Genomic DNA, 5,595 nt, shown 5'->3' with positions numbered 1-5,595 from the left:
CGGCAATCAGGCCCTATCAGCGGGCGACATCGCGGCCGCAGTACGGCACTACACGGCCGCCATCGCCCTGGATGCCAACAACCACGTCCTGTACAGCAACCGCTCGGCTGCCTACGCCAAGCAGGGCGACTACAGCCGGGCATTGGCTGATGCCTGTAGGACCATCGAGCTGCGACCCGACTGGGCCAAGGTGGGCTCATGGCATTAGGATGGCACCGCAGCATCAGCATCGCTGCCCCATAGCGGATATGGGGCCATTTGGGGGGGGGAAGGAGGAGGGGGACCCCATATATACCCATGGGATTCACTATTGGGGTCCTTCATGTCCCATTGGGGTCCTCCGTGTCCCATTGGGGCCTCCATGTCCCATTGGGGTCCTTCATGTCCCATTGGGGTCCCCATCTCCCACTGAGGTCCTCCATGTCTCTTTAGGGTCTTCCATGTCCCCATATATCCCTATGGAATTCCCTATTTGGGTCTTCCATGTCCCATTGGGGTCCTCCATGTCCCTTTAGGGTCTTCCATGTTCCCATATATCCCCATAGAATTCCCTATTGGGGTCCCTGTATCCCATTGGGGTCCCCATCTCCCACTGGGGTCCTCCATGTCCCTGTAGGGTCTTCAGTGTCCCCATATGTACCCATGGAATTCCCTCTTGGGGTCCTCTATGTCCCATTGGGGACCCCATCTCCCACTGGGGTCCTCCATGTCCCTGTAGGATCTCCATGTCCCCATATATCCCCATAGAATTCTCTATTGGGGTCTTCCATGTCCCATTGGGGTCCCTGTATCCCATTGGGGTCCCCATCTCCCACTGGGGTCCTCCATGTCCCTTTAGGGTCTTCCATGTCCCCATATATCCCCATAGAATTCCCTGTTGGGGTCCTCCATGTCCCTATGGGTCCCCATCTCCCACTGGGGTCCTCCATGTCCCTGTAGGGTCTTCCATGTCCCCATATATCCCCATAGAATTCCCTATTGGGGTTCTTCATGTCCCATTGGGGTCCCCATCTCCCACTGGGGTCCTCCCTGTATCCCATTGGGATCCCCATGTCCCATTGGGGTCCTTCATGTCCCATTGGGGTCCCTGTATCCCATTGGGGTCCTTCATCTCCCATTGGGGTCCCTGTATCCCATTGGGGTCCCCATCTCCCATTGGGGTCTTCCATCTCCCACAGGGCTCCTCCATGTCTCTTTAGGGTCTCCATGTCCCCATATATCCCCATAGAATTCCCTATTGGGGTCTTCCATGTCCCTATGGGTCCCCATCTCCTACTGGGGTCCTCCATGGCCCTTTAGGGTCTTCCATGTCCCCATGTATCCCCATAGAATTCCCTATTGGGGTCTTCCATGTCCCATTGGGGTCCCTGTATCCCATTGGGGTCCCCATCTCCCACTGAGGTCCTCCATGTCCCTTTAGGGTCTTCCATGTCCCCATATATCCCCATAGAATTCCCTATTGGGGTCCTCCATGTCCCATTGGGGTCCTCCATGTCCCTTTAGGGTCTTCCATGTCCCCATATATCCCCATGGAATTCCCCATTGGGGTCCCTGTATCCCATTGGGGTCCCCATCTCCCATTGGGGTCCTCCATGTCCCTTTAGGGTCTTCCATGTCCCCATATATCCCCATAGAATTCCCTATTGGGGTTCTTCATGTCCCATTGGGGTCCTCCATCTCCCATTGGGGTCCCCATCTCCCATTGGGGTCCCTGTATCCCATTGGGGTCCCCATCTCCCACTGGGGTCCTCCATGTCCCTGTAGGATCTCCATGTCCCCATATATCCCCATAGAATTCCCTATTGGGGTCCTCCATGTCCCATTGGGGTCCCCATCTCCCACTGGGGTCCTCCATGTCCCTTTAGGGTCTTCCATGTTCCCATGTATCCCCATAGAATTCCCTATTGGGGTCCCCATCTCCCATTGGGGTCCCCATCTTCCACTGGGGTCCTCTATGTCCCTTTAGGGTCTTCAGTGTCCCCATATATCCCCATACAATTCCCTATTGGGGTCCTCTCTGTCCCATTGGGGTCCCCATCTCCCATTGGGGTCCCTGTATCCCATTGGGGTCCCCATCTCCCACTGGGGTCCTCTGTGTCCCTTTAGGGTCTTCCATGTCCCCATATATCCCCATGGAATTCCTCCTTGGGGTCCTCCATGTCCCATTGGGGTCCCCATCTTCCACTGGGGTCCTCTGTGTCCCTTTAGGGTCTTCCATGTCCCCATATGTCCCCATGGAATTCCTCCTTGGGGTCTTCCATGTCCCATTGGGGTCCCTGTATCCCATTGGGGTCCCCATCTCCCATTGGGGTCCTCCATGTCCCTGTAGGGTCTTCAGTGTCCCCATATATCCCCATAGAATTCCCTCTTGGGGTCTTCCATATCCCATTGGGGTCCCTGTATCCCATTGGGGTCCCCATCTCCCACTGGGGTCCTCCATGGCACTTTAGGGTCTTCCATGTCCCCATATATCCCCATAGAATTCCCTATTGGGGTCCTTCATGTCCCATTGGGGTCCCCATCTCCCATTGGGGTCCCTGTATCCCATTGGGGTCCCCATCTCCCATTGGGGCCCTCCATGGCCCTGTAGGGTCTCCATGTCCCCATATATCCCCATAGAATTCCCTATTGGGGTCCTCCCTGTCCCATTGGGGTCCCCATCTCCCACTGGGGTCCTCCCTGTCCCATTGGGGTCCCCATCTCCCATTGGGGTCCTTCATCTCCCATTGGGGTCCCCATCTCCCATTGGGGTCCTTCATCTCCCATTGGGGTCCCTGTATCCCATTGGGGTCCCCATCTCCCATTGGGGTCCTCCGTGTCCCTTTAGGGTCTTCCATGTTCCCATATATCCCCATAGAATTCCCTATTGGGGTCCTCCATGGCCCATTGGGGTCCCTGTATCCCATTGGGGTCCCCATCTCCCATTGGGGTCCTCCATGTCCCTTTAGGGTCTTCCATGTTCCCATATATCCCCATGGGATTCACCATTGGGGTCTTCCATGTCCCATTGGGGTCCCCGTCTCCCACTGGGGTCCTCCATGTCCCTTTAGGGTTTCCATGTCCCCATATATCCCCATAGAATTCCCTATTGGGGTCCTTCATGTCCCATTGGGGTCCCCATCTCCCACTGGGGTCCTCCATGTCCCATTGGGGTCCCTGTATCCCATTGGGGTCCCCATCTCCCACTGGGCCCCTCCGTGTCCCTTTAGGGTCTCCATGTTCCCATATATCCCCATAGAATTCCCTATTGGGGTCCTCCCTGTCCCATTGGGGTCCCCATCTCCCACTGGGGTCCTCCATGTCCCTTTAGGGTCTTCCATGTCCCCATATATCCCCATAGAATTCCCTATTGGGGTCCTCCATGTCCCATTGGGGTCCCCATCTCCCACTGGGGTCCTCCATGTCCCTATGGGTCCCCATCTCCCACTGGGGTCCTTCATGTCCCATTGGGGTCCCTGTATCCCATTGGGGTCCCCATCTCCCACTGGGGTCTTCCATGTCCCATTGGGGTCCCTGTATCCCATTGGGGTCCCCATCTCCCACTGGGATCCTCCATCTCCCATTGGGGTCCCCATCTTCCTCTGGGGTCCTCCATGTCCCTATGGGTCCCCATCTCCCATTGGGGTCCCTGTATCCCATTGGGGTCCCCATCTCCCACTGGGGTCCTCCATGTCCCTTTAGGGTCTCCATGTCCCCATATATCCCCATAGAATTCCCTCTTGGGGTCCTCTATGTCCCATTGGGGTCCCCGTCTCCCACTGGGGTCCTCCATGTCCCATTGGGGTCCCCATGTCTAACTGGGGTCCTCCATGTCCCTGTAGGGTCTTCAGTGTCCCCATATATCCCCATAGAATTCCCTATTGGGGTCTTCCATGTCTTTATGGGGTCCCCATCTCCCACTGGGGTCCTCTGTGTCCCTTTAGGGTCTTCCATGTCCCCATATATCCCCATAGAATTCCCTATTGGGGTCTTCCATGTCCCATTGGGGTCCCCATCTCCCACTGGGGTCCTCCATGGCCCTTTAGGGTCTTCCATGTTCCCATATATCCCCATGGGATTCACCATTGGGGTCTTCCATGTCCCACTGGGGTCCTCCATGTCCCATTGGGGTCCTCCATGTCCCTGTAGGGTCTTCCATGTCCCCATATATCCCCATGTGGTTCACCATTGGGGTCCTCGGTGTCTCTTTAGGGTCTTCCATGTTCCCATATATCCCCATGGGATTCACCATTGGGGTCTTCCATGTCCCTATGGGGTCCCCATCTCCCATTGGGGTCCTCCATGTCCCTTTAGGGTCTTCCATGTCCCCATATATCCCCATAGAATTCCCCATTGGGGTCCTCCCTGTCCCATTGGGGTCCCTGTATCCCATTGGGGTCCCCATCTCCCACTGGGGTCCTCCATGTGCCTGTAGGGTTTCCATGTCCCCATATATCCCCATAGAATTCCCTCTTGGGGTCCTCTATGTCCCATTGGGGTCCCCATCTCCCACTGGGGTCCTCCATGTCCCTATGGGTCCCCATCTCCCATTGGGGTCCCTGTATCCCATTGGGGTCCCCATCTCCCACTGGGGTCCTCCATGTGCCTGTAGGGTCTCCATGTCCCCATATATCCCCATAGAATTCCCCATTGGGGTCCTCCATGTCCCTATGGGGTCCCCATCTCCCACTGGGGCCCTCCATGTCCCTTTAGGGTCTTCCATGTTCCCATATATCCCCATAGAATTCCCTATTGGGGTCTTCCATGTCCCATTGGGGTCCCCATCTTCCACTGGGGTCCTCCATGTCCCTTTAGGGTCTTCCATGTCCCTATGGGTCCCCATCTCCCACTGGGGTCCTCAGTGTCTCTTTAGGGTCTTCCATGTCCCCATATATCCCCATAGAATTCCCTATTGGGGTCTTCCATGTCCCATTGGGGTCCCCATGTCCCATTGGGGTCCCTGTATCTCATTGGGGTCCCCATCTCCCACTGGGGTCCTCCATGTCCCTGTAGGATCTCCATGTCCCCATATATCCCCATAGAATTCCCTATTGGGGTCCTCTATGTCCCACTGGGGTCCCCATGTCCCACTGGGCTCCTCCATGTCCCTTTAGGGTCTCCATGTTCCCATATATCCCCATAGAATTCCCTATTGGGGTCTTCCATGTCCCACTGGGGTCCTCCATGTCCCTTTAGGGTCTTCAGTGTCCCCATATATCCCCATGGAATTCCCTATTGGGGTCCTCCATGTCCCATTGGGGTCCCCATCTCCCACTGGGGTCCTCCATGTCTCTTTAGGGTCTTCCATGTCCCTATGGGTCCCCATAGAATTCTCTATTGGGGTCTTCCATGTCCCATTGGGGTCCCCATCTCCCACTGGGGTCCTCCATGTCCCTTTAGGGTCTTCCATGTCCCCATATATCCCCATAGACTTCCCTATTGGGGTCCTCTATGGGGTGATGACTTCCCCACGTCCCCCTATTTAGGGTTACTCCCGTAAAGCAGCAGCCCTGGAGTTCCTAAATCGCTTTGAAGAAGCCAAGGCCACGTATGAGGAAGGGTTAAAGCACGAGCCCAGCAATGCCCAGCTACGGGAGGGGCTGCACAACATGGAGG

At 56.2% G+C, this 5,595-nt stretch overlaps 1 long non-coding RNA gene across 1 annotated transcript; it reads left to right on the top strand.

Moving 5' to 3' along the window:
• The first annotated feature begins 6 nt into the window (after positions 1-6).
• Positions 7-5,554, top strand: LOC116652738. The gene is made up of 2 exons (XR_004305895.1): positions 7-190; positions 5,466-5,554. It is a non-coding gene; the product is annotated as an uncharacterized LOC116652738 (long non-coding RNA).
• The last annotated feature ends 41 nt before the right edge of the window (positions 5,555-5,595 follow it).

This window comes from Coturnix japonica, unplaced genomic scaffold (assembly GCF_001577835.2).
Source record: "Coturnix japonica isolate 7356 unplaced genomic scaffold, Coturnix japonica 2.1 chrUnrandom1288, whole genome shotgun sequence".
NCBI lineage: Eukaryota > Metazoa > Chordata > Aves > Galliformes > Phasianidae > Coturnix > Coturnix japonica.
This window is presented reverse-complemented; position numbering and strand designations above follow the sequence as displayed.